Source organism: Cuculus canorus, chromosome 12 (genome assembly GCF_017976375.1).
Source record: "Cuculus canorus isolate bCucCan1 chromosome 12, bCucCan1.pri, whole genome shotgun sequence".
Classification (NCBI taxonomy): Eukaryota; Metazoa; Chordata; class Aves; order Cuculiformes; family Cuculidae; genus Cuculus; species Cuculus canorus.
Genome location: NC_071412.1, coordinates 12,713,884 through 12,732,389, shown reverse-complemented (window position 1 = coordinate 12,732,389; position 18,506 = coordinate 12,713,884). Strand labels below are relative to the sequence as shown.

The following is an 18,506-nucleotide window of genomic DNA, read 5'->3' as shown; positions in this document are numbered from 1 at the left end:
TGCCGCTTGTGATATCACGTTGCTTTTTCTGCATAGTAACAAGAAAAAAGTATTCTAATCCTTTATTCAATATTGTAGCAGCTACGGTACCAACTGCAGCACAAGCTCTTTCAAAAATATTCATCTGAAATGGAGAGCTTACCCCTCAGAATGAAGACACCTACAACAATCTTTTTCATCAATAGATGCAATTGTTTCCTTGCCCAAATTTGAATTTGTGTCTAAAGAGACGAAAACAGAAAAGAAAGATGACAATTTTTGAAAGCGGTCAAACCCAGATACAGTCTCAACTGGATACATTAATGGTAGGAGGCTTCAAAAGTATAGAGGTCTGAGACCAGAAATATTCCTAAATTTGAAACAAGGAAGAGATTGAGGTAAGACGAGGCACACTCTCTCTCAAGCGTGAAAGTGGATAAACCAAGCCAAACGCACTCAAGCTACAAATATATAATAAAAAACAAACAAACAAAAAACCCAAAAAAAGACACTAAGCAAAGGAATACCCTGGGAACTAAACTTTCTAATCTTCATTCCATTTTACTTGTATCTTGGTTGAAGCAATACAAATCTTTCCAGTTAAACTGACTATTGCCAAACTCCCAAAGGAAAACAACCGTAAATCCTAATACATGGGGGGCTGAAGCATTCCTCTTCAAGATCCAGCCATATCTTCGAAAAATTCTCACCTAGTCCTTCCTTCCTCCCCTGTGGCCCAAACGTGGACACATGTCTGTGGATGCACTACGAGAAACCCAATGACTGGGCCGGCTGCCCCTTCACTGCTCCAATATTGTTATCAGATCAGACTATTTTAAGGAAAGCTAATTCTGCCAGTGAAGTACTCTATAAGCCATTAAGATTAAGCAGAAGAGACCATGAAGAATTAAAAGCAGTGAAGTACAGATAGGACAGAAGCAAGAATTGTGATCTCAGCTATTCAAGATAAAAATTTTAGCCTGGCAGATTCCTCTTCAGATTGCAACTCTGAATTTTAGCCTGTACTTACTTTCTCCTGCTTCTAACAGTTGTAACAAGCACAAAAGAATCTTCAAATGAAGGACTGTTGTTCCTTACACCTTCAGAAGATTAGTCATTCAAGCCTTAGAAAAACAACATGCAAAATCTTTGTGGCTTGCTCGTAGGCATTATCTACATGCATGCAAGACAGACAGCTACAGAAACAAAGATGCCTTAAAAGAAATAGATCTAAAGAAAAATCCTCAGATTATGAGTGAGTTTGTTGCACAGAAAGTTTTCAAGAAGTCTATCAGATCATCTTCTCATTAACATTGCATTAAAGGAATGCACAATGGAAAAGCAGGTTGAAACCTCTTTTGAGAACGAGTCAGACAGTCCTTTGGCGAATTATTGTGGTAGGTTTTATTACTGAACAATTCAGTCTTAAAAATACCGTGTTTTAAAAAATGAGATCCAGAAAGTCCTCATAAAAACACGGATATGAGCCTCAAGTGGGGAGGTGGAGAGAAGGATTGTAAAGAATTTCATTACTATCTCTTAGAACAAAACAAGGTATTCCCTCCACTCTTCTGTTCCTTGGGAAGTGGAGGAGAGGGGCAGACAGGGAGATTAGACAAAGTGTTAAAACAGAAAAATCTAAATGGTTTCTAGACAAACAGGTCTTCTGGCTTTCTTTGATGCAAATAAGCTCCTGCTCCCCCACCTCCAGAACACATGCAAAAGAGAAGCAAACTGCTATCCGAAACTACATACAACTGTGGTCCAAAGTCTGGCAAGGGAAGAAAAGCAGAGGACAGGCAGTTGCAATGACAACCCATTGAGCTTCTCTTCTATATCACCAGAATCAAATCCCAAGCACAAATGCTGCAGAATTTTACAAACAGCATCCCAACCAGACTACGTGGGTAGGAAGAAATCACAAATGTACTACACAACTATCTTTCCATACACTTAAACAGGCATCATCAAAATGAAGATCTATCGAATATTTAACTTCATTCTGCTGAATGAATCACAGCCTAATCAGTCATTTAGATCAAATCAAATACATTAAAAGCAAAGCAAATTCAGAAACTGAATGCAGAGTTTTAAATCATCCTACCTTTCAGTTTATTTTCATAAAATTAAATAAAAACACTTAAGAAAATAACACTGTTTACTGATATAGGATTAGGGCATTATCAAGATGCCACTAAAATCTTGAAGACAGACAAATCTTCTAAACTCACTTCTCTGACAAAATGAAGTTTATGTGGTCACAGACTATTCTTCCTCATTAACAGCTTCCAATTTAATTGGCTAGTTTCAACCAAATGCAACAGTAAAAGTGTGAATTAGTTTTAAGTTTTTTTATAAAGTGCTGCAGAATTTTTGACCAGGTGCTCGCATGCAGCCCTGGGGAAAAGCACCTGACCTGCAGTGACCTGAGATGCAGCAGATCTGTCAGAGCCCTCAGGCAGTCAGCAGGCACCTGTATGCCCCTTGGCCACAGCTAGCAGGCTGGTTAAGATACTGAGAGAATTTGAGACACACACACTGTATAGAGTGAAAGATCAGGGAATAACAGAAGAGTTGAAAAATAAGGGAAATTGAAGCTTCCCAAGTTTCATTACTTCCAAAACTTTACTATTACAGTTCAGACTGGTTTTAAATTTACCTCCACTGTTTCCCCAACCCATATTTTAATACCATAAATAAAATGGGCTACAGTACACAGAACAAAAATTTTCACATACACATTGCCTTTGTTCTTCTCTCTTACCCATACCATGTTTCATTTGCTCCTCAGCAACACAGCCATAAAGCAGGAATCCTTTTATCTCATGCAATCACACTAGTTATGCTTGCCTAAAGCCAATATTAACAGGATAGTCTACAGATCCTTTAATGACTTCCGTCTCCTCTTAGACAAAAATTAGAAGGTGAAAAGAAAAAGGCAGCAAACATCAATAGTACCCATTATTAACACCAAGTTGGTTGTAGTCTAAGCTCGTTCTAAGTATTTCTTCAGTCATGTAACAAGACCTGATGGTTAGGCTTCTTCAGAAGTGCAACCAGGACCCCAACTGCTGCGCAAGCAGGTTTGGATCACCAGAGGGTGCTGCAGGGGCTCATAACATCACTACACAGTAGATTCGGGTTTGGATCACTCACAGCTTTAAAGAAAAAAAAAAAAAAAAAAAAGCAACTTGTTTTACCCAGGCCTCTCCTTAGTCAAAACATTTTGATCCCCTTTCCAATCACCTCTTCTGATGTGAATGACTCCCGTTATTTTCTGATAAAACCTGGTGCAAGTTTTATGTAAGCACCCTGTGCTAAGGCACTAATCATTGTAAATACAAAGGTACTTGACAACAACAGGGTTCATAGATTAATGCTAGGGCATTCTCAAAAGATAACTATAAAACAAGCAAGTCACCACTACCCTCAACTTGACAGTACAGGAGTCCATCTCCTCAGCAAAAACACACAGGAGATCTACAAGTAGAGGGAAAAAAAAAAAAAGACTGCAACCCAGTGAAGGAGAAACGTCTCATACATTGGGGATGCTAGAAGTATCTGCAGGAAGATTATTGAAAAGCAGCTAGTAGGATAGCTGTGGGCTGTCAGGTTACATTTAATCTTACTCTGAATCCAAGCCTCCTATGTAAATAAGCCTGTAAAAGAAAAAATGGATCAACTAGGAGTCATTAGAAGCATCCTTCAGAATGATGACAGTAATAGTATTTGAAATTTGCAACTTGCCCACAACCCTATTCCATCTCCTGAACAAATCATTAGTCTTTTAAAGCACTTTCCTCATATTCTGCATAAAGCATCTAAATGCCTCCAGTATCCAGGAACATTAGTCATTTACACTTTAAAATCCAGACCTATCAGTCATTTGAACACATTTTACTAGTTCCTTGAAGGTACTGAATTAATAGTGATAGAAACATTGACCAATAGGTTTGGTTTGTTTTTCAGAAAAAGAAAAAAAAGAAAAAAATCATTTGACAACTCTGATAACTCTTGTTTCCCCCCTCCTCTCAAATTTCAACTCATTAAACCCACGACAAGGTCTGGGTCCTTTCTCAGAGTCCTCCGCTGAGAGCAAGTGTTCTATGTTTCTATCTGATTTTGCAATAGAGGTTTGGTAAAATACAATGTTTTTAAAATTTTGGTTAACTCAATTGCTAAGTTTTCCATTAGTCTTTGGATGGCTACTCAGGTTAGCAGTTTTCACATCTGTGACAAAGAGAACCACAAGCAGCCACTTAGAACTGGAAATTATTCTTTGATAGCCAAAAACGGTATTACATGCTCCACATACTCCTTGTGAATTTTCAGAGTATTTGTGTTGTTAAACAGAAATTCTGCAAGTATAACTGTATTCCACATCTCCAGTGTCCAGTTAATTCCTGCCTTCACCTACTGATCATATCCCTCTTCAGCTGCACAGGATTTTGCCTCCTTCCCCTGAAGGAGTTCTCCTAATCTAGTGCTTCCTAATGGATACAATCATACTTTCACTGCTGACACGTTCTTCATAGTCAAGGCCAATGTCTCTCAAAGATCTTCATATGTGTTTCAGTGACAAAAGTTAAGACACCACCATTTGGAATGCTATGAAAAAAGATAAGGAGAACAAGAGGACAAAACAAAAAAATACCACCACACAAACCACAAAACCCCTAATGCTCCAAAAGAAACACAGGAGGATATTAAGGAAGTCTCTCATAGGAAATCCTTCTTTGGCACTTGAAAGCTTCAAATCCCAAAAGCCAGCTAGCCAAGTTAATGTGTGTATTATCAAAACCAGACCAGCAAACATAATTTGACAGCCTATAGGCTCAAAAATTTTAGCAGCAAGCGCTTTCCCTTTCTGTACACATCAAGCAAAACACTATCTCTTGCCACACCTTTTACCTTCCCCTCTTATACCTTGAAACCAACGGGCTTCTGAGCACAATTTTAAAAGACACCTGAATTGCAATTATAATCTCACGTAATTACACAATAATTTGAACAGATTTGAGGAAAATAAAAACATTTAGTTACCAAAATTTTAGTTTACTACCCTTACTGCATGACAGCATAATACAAGCACAGTGATGATGTAACGTCCCATTTTCTCAACCATTCTCAGAGGACTCTGTGCTTTGAAAGCTCATACTGGAAAAACATTTTTAAATTGCCATATACACCAGCTTATTAGCAGTCATTCTTGTCAGCTTAGTTTTTAAAACAGGATACATGCAGTCATATCAGGAAGAGGGCAGCTGCTGTTAAAGAATGATACCAAAAACAAGACATCCTTGATGTTGATAACCTCACACAATGTTTCTGAGCTATACTGTACAAGTTTTCCACAACAGTAGGATGGTCAATTAAATACAACTCAAAACATCTGGAGAGAGATGCCTGCTTAAAAACACTGATAGTTTTTTCCTCAGATGTCAAAAGAAGTATTATAATTTCTTCCTCAGCCTCCTGGACTCAAAGTACTGCAGACTTTACACGATATTGAGGTGGGAGAGAAGGTCACCTTATCTCAACATCTTTCAATGATTTCTCTAATGGACACTGCCATGGCAAGTTTGTCCTGCCCTGGATGACCCCTCAACTTTTTGCACACGCGTGTACATCTGTGAGACTCTCAAGGTTCAACTACTTGCTTACTCTCTTCTCTTACATCTGTTTGTAATTCATCCATATCCCATCTTTTTACACTTACAATACCTTTCAGCACATCATAAGGTACACCAAATGACCTCCTCTGAATTCTCTCAACTCTGTATGCCAGTGTCTTCAAGAAAGAAATGTGTAACAGCACAGTGATGGCACAGCTCAGTTATAGTCGTGCTTATGTAATTACATAGCTAAAAGTTTAATAATTTATTCCCCCTGACCTTTCAAACACCAAAAGCGATCAGAGAAAACTGCAAGATCAGGCCTGTGAATATTAGTACAGCACTCAATACTGATATTGACCACAGTCTGCAAGTATTACTGCAGGTATCAAGACAACATATCCAGTTTACCTATTCTCACAGGTCTATGGTTAGCTTTCAAACAATAAAAATAACATTAGTCCAATCCATGCAATTCTAAATTACAGTGCTGGAAGCAATCTGGTTTTCAAAAATGAAGCCAAGTTTCAAAAACACTTGAAGGGATTTGAAGTAAATGGAAAAAAGTCCTTACTCTCTGCTACTATCATCGTAAAAGTATCCTGAGCACAGACTCAGCCATCCTACACCACACTCCACCCTTTTAGGTAGTCTCCAACCAACACAGTGAAGAAAAAAAAAGAAAAAAAGAAAAAAAACACAGCAAAGGATGCTTTGTCATCAGTGCCTGGTACACAGATACTTAAAGTGAGCACTTCCACAACTATGCTTGGCTGATAATTCCTAACACTGACTTTTTAACTTACTATCCTTAACACAGGTACACCACAACACTTAGTAACTATTAGTGAAAGCCAGCTAAGCACAACCCAATACAAAACACACTTTTAAGTCTCTAGGTTGGCTCATAAGAGCTTTTGGAAGGATTCAAAACCTCTTCAGGGACAGAGACAAATATAACTGGGAGACCTACCTAATTAAGCATCACTTAATTTTGAATATAGTCAATTCCCTCAAAAAATAATTCAATTAATCACACACTTATTAGGAAGAATGTATTTTCTTCCCATCACATGGGCATGCCTGCCCTGGTACAAACATGGCGAACAAAAAACACAGTCTTTCCTGTAGAAAAGAGTTTACCTTCCCGTACATCAAAATTCTCAAAAAAGACTGGACACGAAATTTAGCTGTCTTTACCCAGCAGTCATTCCTGCCCAGTTCTTCACTGCAGCCACAGATTAAGGAAAAAAAGAAAGATTACCATATATGCTATTTAAAATATTCCAATTAAGTGACTGTTTTGGCAGGACGGGGATTGAAATCTCAGGAACAGAGTTGTCTTGCAAGATACTAATTCCTCTTTAGCGACAAATGAAAATGAGAGTATATAGTGCAGGGGGTTATGTTTGAGTTAAATATAAAGAAATCTAGAAAAATTCTCATTAAACCTAAGTCTAAACAATAGAGGGGACAAACAAAAATAAGGAGTCCCTTGAGATGGATGAAAAAAATCCCTTCCTTTTCAACTTGAAAAAATACACCATATGAAGGCGGTGTTAAGAGGTAGAAATCTAGATCAGACACTTACTTTAAAATAAACAAAGCAAACTACACTACTGCAGGCTAAAATGTAACCCTCCACAGCATTATTTACCAGCTGCTATTAACCAGGGAACACATGCCGGGAGGGGAGAGTAACTGTCATATCACACAGTTAAAGCCTGCTTTTAACTCCTAGTGATACTCATTAGATACTCTATCCATGACCTCAAATGGGCTTTGATTAGCTGCCCAAAAGAGTTCCTGAAATCTTTTTACTGGAAGGTCAACAAAAATAACTAAGGGGGGAAAAAAAATCAAAAGAATGTTCTGCTGTAATCTTACAGACTTCATAAGACACCAAAACCACCCTGTAACCATTCAGGGAGCAAGTCAGCTATATTTAGTTACCTAAGGATCTGATTGCATCTCCGGAAACTTTATTTATTTCACATGACAGGAGAAAGAGTTAAACCAAACCCACATTCAGTATCTTTTCAATAACACCTTGGCTAGTCCATTCAAATACTTATTTCATTAGCCTTTCAACACTAGCAGTAAAGCATGCCAGAAGAAAAAGAGGAATGGTACATTTATTTTCCCTGCTTACTTTACTAGAGCTGAAGGAACCAAAAGTGAACACAAGACAACAGGCACCAAAATTCATGCAGATTAATCACAGACACACATTTTGACTTTTATTCCCTTTGCTCAGCTGAAGAACACGTTATTACACAAGTGAGATAATATCTTTCAAATACAAGAAATATAAAAAACTTAAATAAAGCCACTTCGTGCATTAAGTCACCACAAGATGTTCAAATTAATTCAAAGTGTGTTTTTTTGTAATGAGAAGAAGTATTTCCTCATGTTTTGCACACATTATCAGGCTGCTGTCATAACTGAATAGGCCTAAAGCCCAAGTTCAACACAGAATATTTAATCCCATGGCCTTTAAAAATAAAAATTAAGAATTTGGTGAGATGAATAAAATGTGTTAATGGTAATTTTTAGCAAACCATTTTTGAAAATTGACCTGAAACACAGACATCTCTCGTCCAAGGCAAAACAAACTACAGATATTACAACTTCAAACTATTTCTTATTTCGGCAAAAAACTTTGTACCCAAACCGATTTGCACATTACAGATCATTATGCTACATTACTTTTAGTACTGTTAGAGAATTCATCAGCTGTGTTTTGTCAGACAGCATGACTGAGAGCAGGCAAGGTAGCATGGCATTGTTCATGGACTGCCATGGTGCTTCTTTTCCCTCTGAGGCAGCACTTGGGCCCAGAACATACAGAATGACATCAAGAAGTTATCTGAGAAACTTGGCTAACATTCTAAAATAAACCCCACTTTGCAGACTATGTTAACTAGTCTAAAGTAAGCCACACGTACTTCAGCTCCAATAAGGTTTCTAAATAAGATAGGTTTCCTGCCATAATAAGCCATTTTGTTCTCCAGAATTATTTCAAGTTTTAATTCAGCCAAGCCCTTCTCATCTCACTATCCCAACACAACTCAATTCTGTAGATCAATTTACCTAGCTTCGTAACATTCAATGTTCACTCATTTATTCATCCTTTCTCTCCAAAAAGAAAGAAACTAACGTGAAATTATAGGAATCTAAATGCAGATATCCACACATATGCAAAGCACTTTGTGGGACCACTCACTGGTAGAGGCGAGGTGTAACCACACTGGTTTAATTACACACTTAAAAATGGAGAAAAACGAGCAAATATACAAGCTAAAGGCTGATATAGTTCTACCACAGAATCTTCAGACACCTTCTCACAAACAAATAATTAGAAATGCTAGAATACTAAGCCTGGTTTAGATGAGCTGCAGTGGCAGAAAGCGACTGCCATCTACACTGAAAATGTCCGGAAGTAGATCCCGTCCCTCTCATTGAATGATTACTCTTGCTCACTGACGATACTCCTCTACTACTGGTGGACTACGTCAACTACAGATTTAGAAAAGAATTATGGAGGAGAAAAATAACTAATCAGGGCACTAGGTTATTTTCCTTCCTAAATTCCAAACTGAATGCCCTCAGCCAAACAAGGCTCATCTTCAACTGGCCAGCACTATTATAATCCCTTCACATCGAGACAAATCATTCCGTTCTCTCATTTTTGTTTTGCCAGCTGAATAATTATAGAATTTTAAAATATCAGTTTGTAATTACACCCTTTAGTGACCACAAGTGTTAAAATTACATCTTTTATGACAATTCTTCTAAATCAAGTAACTGAAAGACATGTCAGTTTGTACATGTCAGTTTGTACATATTCTAGCACCTAAATAAAAAAAAATATTTGAAAAGAGGAACCTCACACTTCTGCCCCAAATGCAAATCTCTAGTCGGAGGGAAGAAAAAAAACAAAATAGTAAACTCTTACACGCAAGAAGTAGAAATAAACATTTTAAATAATTTTTAAAAGACAAGACAGATTCTAGGAATGCTGCTCTGACATCTTTTGTGCAGATTGTTTACACACTAACTAGCAATAACCAGGCAACAGAAATACTTATGAAAATATAGGTACCTAGTTCCTAAAAATGATGAGACACTTGTACAAAGAATAATCACGCGTAGACAGTTAACATAATTAAGTTTGAGAGTTTACAGCCTAATGCTATATAAAAATTTACCACACTGTAGAAAAGGCTTAAAATACCGCCTATATTACCAGTTCCATACCAAACCACATTTGTTTCCTTATTACTGCCTACGAATTATTCCTTTTTGTTGCTCCTTTGTACTGGGTAGAACCCTTTACTCCCACTGTTCAGAATAAATGAACTCTTTCACGACTATGGGACGCAATGGTTTTACACTTTGCACCAAAAAAACCCCTCTTCTTAAACTGTCATTTTTCCTCTATAATTTCAGAGTCGAGAAACAGGAGTTTTAATCACCTGTCAAACAAGTTACTATGGCTTAGTTTCCCTAAGCAAGTCCATTCTCTTCGCCACCCAGCATCTCAAAAGCAGGTAAGAATTCACTGGAAAACACAGCCCCGCAGACGCAAAGAATTTAGAGTCTTCCCAGTCAGAAATAGAGCAGCCTCGTCTCTTCTCCTCACGACTCCGGCACGGAGCTGCTGAACACAAAACCTCGCCATACAGCCCCGCTGCACCCTCAGCCTCCCCCTCCTCCGGACAAACCCCCCCGGCTCGCACAGAGGCGATAGTTCACACGCAGCTGCTCCTCCCCGCCGCCACACACCTTGCTGCAGCGCACAACTCCTTCCCCAATTCCTCCCCCACGCGACCCCCAACTCTTTTTCCCTGCCCTTTACCCGCCCGGGCTCGGGAGGGCCCGTTGGGTTGTTTTTAAAGGTGATGCTGCCGAGGCGCAGGGCACGACCCGCTTTTCCCTTCCCTCCGCACGCCACCAGCCCAGCCAGGCACCCCGGGCACCCCCGAGCCAAAGGTCCCACACAAGAGCGGATCCCGCCCACCCCCCCCCGCCCCGCTCCGCTGCGATCGGGACGGGGATGGGGGGGGAACACACGCTCCTTCTCCCCCCCCGGCCCGAGCCGCCCCCCTCGGCGCTGCCCCCGGCACCGCGCCCCCGCGCTCAGGAGACACCCCCCTGCCCTGCCGCCCTCCCCCCGAGGCGGGGACCCCCTCGCGGTCCCACTCACCGCCCGCGTCCCCCGCCGCCTCCCGCCGCGGCTCCTCAGGAGACACTGACACCGGCGCACGGATACCCGCTGCGCGCTATTTTTGGGAAACAAGGCCCGATCGGGGCCGGAACTACTTCCTCTGTCACACTCCCTCTCCTCTCAGGAGGCGCGGCCGCCTCTCAAGGATATCCTTCCGCTCTTTTCTCCTCATGCGCCGAGGGCGCTCACCCGAGCCGCGCCGAGGCGGGACGCGGCGAGCGGGGCGCGGAGATACGGGGCGAACCCGCGGCCGGCGGCGGGGCCGGTGGCGCCCCTGTTCGGGCACCCACCATCGCGGGATTATTTTGTTTGACCGTGGGGAGCGGCCGGGTCTACATTCTTCGCCGCCGACCGGAGGCCGCGGCGCCTCGCGGCGATAGGGCGGCGCGCGGGAGTGAAGGGGCAGCAGCGCCAATCGGAGCGCAGTTGGTGGGCGGGGCGGGACGCGGCGTGGTGGCCCCGACGGACAGGAGGGCGCCCAACGGGAGACGCGGCGAGGGAAGCGGAGGAGCCAATCGGCGCCGGGCGCGGGCGGGGCTGAGCGCGAAGGGCGCCCCTCGCCGCGCACGCGCTCGGGGGGCCCCGCCCCTCGCCAGCCGGCGGTGACGCACGCGGCCTGGCCCCGCCCCCGCGAGGCGGCGCGTGCGCAAGAGGGCGGGGCTTGAGGGGGGTGGGGGCTTTTGCAGCGCTCGGCCTGACCCCCCCCCCCAGCACCCCCCTCTGCCCACCCTACCCTGTCCCTGCACTCTACCCATCCTGCACCTTCCTCCGTGCCCCTTCTCCTTCCCACATCCCCAATCCTGTAACCCCCATCCTGTCCCCCGCACTCCTGCACCTCCCCCATGCTGCAGCCCCCGTCGTGCACCCCGCTTCTCTCCCCCGGTCCCCCTACACCCCCCATCCTGCCCACCCTACCCTGCCCCCGGCACTCCTGCACTTCCCTCATTCTGCACCTCTCTCCTTCCCTCCACCTTCCTGCACCCCCCATCCTGCCCCCCACCCTCAGTCCTGCAACCCCCATCCTGCACCCGCCCCATCCTGCACCTCCCTCCTTCCCCCCTGCCCTCCTGCACCCCACATCCCGCCCTTCACCATCCTGCCCCCGCCCTTCCTGCACCCCCCACCCTGCTCTGTACCCCTCACTTTCCTCAGGAGGAGAAACCAGAGGGAAAAGGCTCCATCCCGACCCCCTGCCCATCTCTCCAGCAAAACTTTGCTCTAGGGATCCATACCTGTGCCCTTGAGCTCATTGAACCAAGTCTCCATAAGTGGTCCGTGTTGGGATCAGTGCCGTTTAAGATTTTCATTGATGATATAGTGGGATAGAAGACACCCTCAGCAGGTTTGCAAATGACACCAAGCTGACTAGGGCAGTTGTTGCACTAGGACAGGAGGTTGGAACTAGATGAACTTTAAGGTCCCTTCCAACCTAAACCATGCTGTGATTCTATAATCCCTCAGGCTCTGGCACGGCCTCGTCACTGCGGGATGTAGCTGGAGACCAAGACCAGGGACCACCACAAACCAGCCCAGCTACCTCACTCTGCATTGCAGAAACCACCACTGCCTCCTTCCCCACTACGTACAGATTTTTCTTGTTATTTTATTTTTTTTCTGACTTTCTATGAAAATCACTGCTGTACGAGGACATCAGCTGTCTTCGCTTTCAGGCAAAGGTGACAGTCCACCTTGGTTCCTCCTCCATCCATCTGCACATTATCTTTGTCAGAGCTCCCATTAATTTTGCTCTAAGTAGAAAAGACTACTTGGGAATACATAATAAAAGACATAAAATTGGCGTCTTTCTCCTTCACAGAAGGCAGCAGCTGAAGAATGACCCAAAAATAAAATTTTGATGATAAAAAGATACTTGCCAAAAATCATCTGCGCTCTACAGCTTCTCCAGATTTATCCTGCAAGATACCCGCCGCCTCAGAGTGAAACGATGGGAGCCATTTCACAGCACTAAATCACTACAGTAGAGTGAACATCTCTGCTTCAGCACACGAGAATCAAAGGTGATTTCTCTGGAAAACAGAAATCAGAGGTTGTTCTTTGTATTTGGGAAACAAAATCATTAATTGAATGCAAAAAAAAAAAAAAGTAGCTCCACAAATGGTTAGAAAACAGGATGCAAGAAACAATGATGGAACACCTAACTCGGTGTGATAACCACAGCACTGGAAGGAAAAAGATAGATCCTCCAAGATCCTTCCCAAACAATAAATGTAAATTTGTTGTCTGTTTCCAAATATTTAGCTCAAAGTGAAGTAGTAACTCACAACTCACAGAAATTTTGAAGTTCAGGATTTATAACATACAGTTCACTTGGGATTTAAATATATGACCAGGAAATAAGTTGAACAAATTCTGAAACATCCACCTTCCATTCAAAAGAGAAATGCAAGAGTATGTGCTGCTTCCTGTGGATCTAGGAAAAAGCCAGCAGTGTGTGAAGGACAAAGAAAAAAACAAAATACATTAACAGCCCTCTACTTCCAGGCTGATTTTTACTGACTTATAAATATCAGGAAGATATCTGAATGCATGCAGTTTTCTTACAATTCTCAATAATGAACAGTCTCAATGTCATTGCTTTTTATATGAATATAGTTTATTCTCGTCTTTGTCACTCCACCTATCATCCATAACATCCGTAAGGTCTATTACTAGCACCTAATGATTTATACCATGAAATCCTCTCATGACAGCAATATGCAGAAAAGATGCTAGATAAAATCTCGAGTTCTTTAAGTTACAAAAGTCAGTGAGAGTTTGAGTAAGACAAGGAAGCATCACTAATTATTTTCAGTATGTAATCATATTATTCTAAGCTGGCAAAAATAAAGCAGGAAGCCAAAGAGATAAATAATTGGTTCTAATCTGTCCTTTTCAGTGGCACCACAAGAATAAGCATAGCATGTGTTGCTCAAGGGATTTCCATATATGCCTTGCAAACAATAGCTATGGGGTATACAGCAGCGTCTTTCCCACTGAAATGCATTCCTCCCTCAATTGTAAGACTGCCCTATGTAACAATTGAGAAAAGGAAGTGCAAAATATGGCATCCAATTGAAATTACAGATGTTGTTTTCCATATGCTATGATGTGCTGCAACATCTGCTTCTGCAGACCCCTCCTGGGACGGCTAGAGAAAAAGAACGGGTGGCAGGGAGGTCACAGATGTTCTCACATGTCACAATCCCATGAGTGAAAAACATCACCCCTGAGGGTGACACGAATAAAATCAGAGAAGAATTTACATATCAAAATTGCTAAAATCCCTACATGACTTGATGGCCATGTTCTGCATGAGGTTTAATTTCCAGGACAACTGCAAAGGCCAAATGCTCCTGGATAATCCAAAGGATGCAAAGCGGTAGGTGTTTAAGAAAAATCCACACAACAGAGTAAACAATTACAATCCTTGTAAGACCATGGAAGCAGCAACGTAACAAAGTCCCAGAGAACATCACACTTGGGTGTCAGTATGACAAGTGAAAAATTATTACAAGCATCTGCTAGCACCGCTCTTGAGCTATAAGAGAATAACGACTGAACACATTTCTGTCCATCTTATGTACAGCCCAGAGACTAAAAAGAACCACCTGAAATCTCTTCCCTTGGCCAAATGGCAGGCGGTGTAATTTCCATGATATCCAAGGAGAAATAAACCACAAGAAATAGCAAATACGCAGAAAAATATGCTGGAAGACACTACCATTTTTAATTTTAACTGAAGTCATCATCCAGCAGTTATTGTGACAATAAAGCTTTCCCTTGCATCTCTGTTCCAGTGCATTACCACCAATCCATTCAAGGCATTTTGGAGGCACTACCACCAAAATCATATCTCCACTAACTGTGAACTTACATTTTAGGACCTTCTTACAAAACATTCCAGAGAGATGTATCATGGCTGTTCCTCAGGTCTCCTTTTAAATGTTTCTTAAAGCTTTTTCTTCTTGTGTCTTGGAGAAAAATTCTTAGTCTCATGCTTCTAAAGGTGAACTTTGTATAAAAACCAAAATGCAAGCCATTTAAAATTATAGATAAGAGGAGTAGGATACATTATGTAGCTTTTGCACATCTGCCAAAAAATTAAGTTATCCTTCTTAGGGAAGGAAGGTCTAAGAACAAACTTTTAAGAACAAGGTTTCTAAAAATCACAGGCCACATTAATTCCTAACATTGTTTCACTTACAATGGTGGAAATACTCTATGAATGAAGATTTTGTAAAGGAGTACTTATTGCAACAAAACCAAATTGTGCTCACAGGATTTCAGTTAGAAACAAAGAATAGGAGAAGGGGGGACTCCCACCTAGGGAGCAGGAAACCAGAGAGAAGATAATGGTTCCTGTCCACTAACACTCTGGGTAACCTTGTTAACCCCATAGAGACCACTTCAGTACAGGCACAGAACTGTGCTTTTACAAAGCTGGCTTGGAACAAGCTCCCCGACCTCCCTGGCTGTGGTTGGGAGTATTGCTCTTACGCTACTATTTGGCTCTGGTGTTCCACAGATATAATCAAGTAAAGATTTCCTTATTTTAGTTAAGCCCAAATTGCCTGACAATGCATGAATTAAATTCACTCAATCCATTTCATAAACTGCCCTCTGTAAACCACTAATATTTCCACATCGTTATACGGTACATTCAGTAATCTGATTGCCTTGGGAATATTTGTTTTTCCAGAACTTGTGGCCAAGGTACATAAGATTAGATCAGACACAGCTTGTCTAAGAATGCTGTAATGTGGGTGTACAGTATATTTGCTAGTTTTGAGTTACACGTAAAAGCTCTCTTTCAAACTTCTCCAGCCAGTGGTTCGAGCTAAGTTATCTCAAGTTGTCTGTTACAGCATTTGGAACTTTTCGTTTTGCTTTGCTGTTCGCCTTCTAATACTGGAGGATCAACACGGGAAATATTTGTGTTGCACACCTCTCTCTCATGGCCCGCCTGATCCGTACCTCAGCAAACTTGTGATATTTTATAGGTCCCACAATGACAGAACACAAGCCTCTCTGGGATTCACGCTCTTCTGCCAGGATTTTCGCACCATTCTGCATGTTAACATGAACCAACAGCCGGGTTTAAGAGATCTGATATAAATAGTAACATCATGCTGCAAGCGCGCTTCTTGGAAAATAAAGAAAATACGTTATTTAATGCACTCTGACATTTGCTTTTCCTCCCCTTCTTCCTAAGCTGCATTTCTGTAAACACCCATAATGACAAATGCAAAGAAGTTGACTTCTGCACACAGACATAACAAGTGCTGCCCTGAGCCCAGGAGATGATATCCAGAACAGCTTACCTCTCCCTAGCCAGACTGCTGGCAAATTCTGCACAGTAGGAAAAGGAGTTGGAGCGTGGATGGAAATTCCTACTTCCAACAGCATTCAACATTATAACCTTTGGTATTTTATTTTCACGGTTGCTCTATGTTGCTTCAGAAACTTCCTGCTTTTGCCCTATCTTTCCATTCATTAAAATTGCAGCTTGCAATTAAACATTCTGACATAACATAGCTGAAATTTTTTGGCAGCAGCCTTAACCAGAGGTTTTCAGAGTTTCCTGCAGACGGCTTTAAATTTTCATATCCTCATGAACGCTCGCCACCTTCTTTTAATAACTTGAAAAAATAAGCCTCTCTTAGGAACTTCATTGTTTCTGTATTTCCCCAGCACTCATTTACTGCTTTTAGCAATGTGTCATGCACATGTATATTTATAGAGAGAGCGAAGTGTACATACACACAGTATAGTTTGACATCTTATAGAGAACACAGATTGCTTCTCAGATCGAAAGAAAAATAGTTATGTTCAATATTGTCATTATTAACGTGTATTTTTCTCTTCTGATGGTATTGTATTATTCCACTCCTCTAGAACACCAATCACATTTATCACATTATTCAAACACCGCAGGCCTTCATCTGTTAAAAATTTTGTAGCTTCAGACATATTATGACTGTCACACATTGCAATACTGAACTATTCTTATTATTTTTATGCACCAAGTATTTCTTAGGATAGATCTTGCCCTTTTTCCAAAGAGCTAGAATTCATTTAGAAGGATTGTACAGTTATTTGCATTTTTAAGGTGTAGAATATATTTCATAATTTGGAGACCTGTTCAAACACTGCTTGCCATTATCTCTAATATAGATTTGAAATTGATTTTAAAGGGGGTCCTTTTAATGTTCAAACTGACCTTAAAGTCTTTCTTCTTCTAACATTACCTGGCAAATAAATTCTTAAAGGGATATTATCAATTTAAGAACTATGCTTTAGTCTGGAAAAGTCTTCCAAGAGATTAAAGAGAAAATGTCTCCTTTTTTCTGTAGGTTTAATTTCTATATTTGACAGCAGTACGTGTGGTCAATATCCCATGCTGTTAAGAAACAAAAGGGACAGAAATAGATATAGGAGATCATAATACCTGAAAAGTCTTTGAACTACTTTTTTAAAGTAGATTTGAAGTTGATGGGTCCTCTTCAAGAGACAAAAGATTCGTGGAACTCTTAAAAGCCAGATAAATTGCTCCTGACTTGTGCAGAGCACCCTCAGCTCCCACTGCAATCAGCTAGTGCTGCTCTTAAAATGTGAGTTTAAGCATTATTTTCCCTGCATGTTATCTGCTTCGCTGTAAATGCCATCAAACTGCACAAATGAAAAGGCACATCTTATTGCCCTGTTCTTGCAAGCTTCACGTACAGAGCCCACAGTGGCTCTGCTTGATCTGTTAAACGTACAAGGCATAACAAAGAAACTTTTAAAGCAGTTAGCTTGTGAAATAAGATTTAGTTCTTAAACTTGGACAGTTTATAACATGTGTCTTGTGCCTTTTATAACAGCATCCAGACTCCTCAGTATAAATATGTTGTTGGTGTATTTGTCATTATTTCTTTGGGTGTACAGGTAGGGTGACTGGTCTGTATCCCACAAGATAAATAAGACACCAGCTTCCCTACTCCTTCTGGTCCTTTCAGGTAAAGGCAAAAACACCATTGATCCTGTGTTGGAGGTTTGCTTTAGCTTGGAAAATAAGCCTTAAAAGTGTAACCAGAGCGTTAATGTGGATCAGCTAGTCCACATTTCCAAGTTCTGTATCTGAACAGCCATTTGTTAAGGGGTTTATGGTTTTCTTGGCTGTGGTTTAGGATCATTGCATACTTTCTCAACCCTTTACTAAAAATATGCTCAGTTCTAACCATGAAACGCGGCAGCACATTTGTTGCAGTCTTTGAGGATGGTTTCTTATCTGTCAAACAGTTTAGAACACAGACTGGCACTGAGACAGCTCACCTGTTTCCTATGGTTACTTGACGATAAACTACTTCACGGACCCTGCTGTTGCATCTAGGACAAGTGTTTTGAGCAGAGCTCCGACGCACACATAAACAGGTCACCTCACGCTAAAATGCCATTTCATTTCCAAGCCAAGCCAGCTGGCTTTGGACAGAAAGTTCTTTTCTACTTGCGTGGGCAAACTTTATCGCCTTCTCATCCTTTTTCTCTTGCTGTCACATTACTGCAGGGGTGGTGGTACCAGGCTGATTGCAGAGCGAGAAGCAGTGTTCAAAATGTGTCCACGTTAGCCAAGATAATAATGCCTCGTCCTGCAGCCATGTGTGGAATCAGTCCATGTGTTCTCACATAACCTCATCAAATAT

General features: G+C 41.5%; 1 protein-coding gene across 8 annotated transcripts in view; it reads right to left on the bottom strand.

The window, feature by feature from the left end:
- The window catches only part of MEF2A (myocyte enhancer factor 2A), an 82,226-nt gene extending 71,088 nt beyond the window's left edge, over nt 1-11,138 (bottom strand). For 2 of the 8 annotated variants that reach the window (XM_054077507.1, XM_054077513.1), the window contains exon 1: nt 10,804-10,967. The gene's annotated coding sequence lies outside the window, so the exon portion shown is untranslated. Of the gene's footprint in view, nt 1-10,072; nt 10,096-10,803; nt 10,970-11,013; nt 11,036-11,114 lie in introns of those variants that run through there. The other 6 variants (XM_054077511.1, XM_054077514.1, XM_054077510.1 and 3 more) reach the window with 5 other exon arrangements.
- Nucleotides 11,139-18,506: the final 7,368 nt, after the last annotated feature.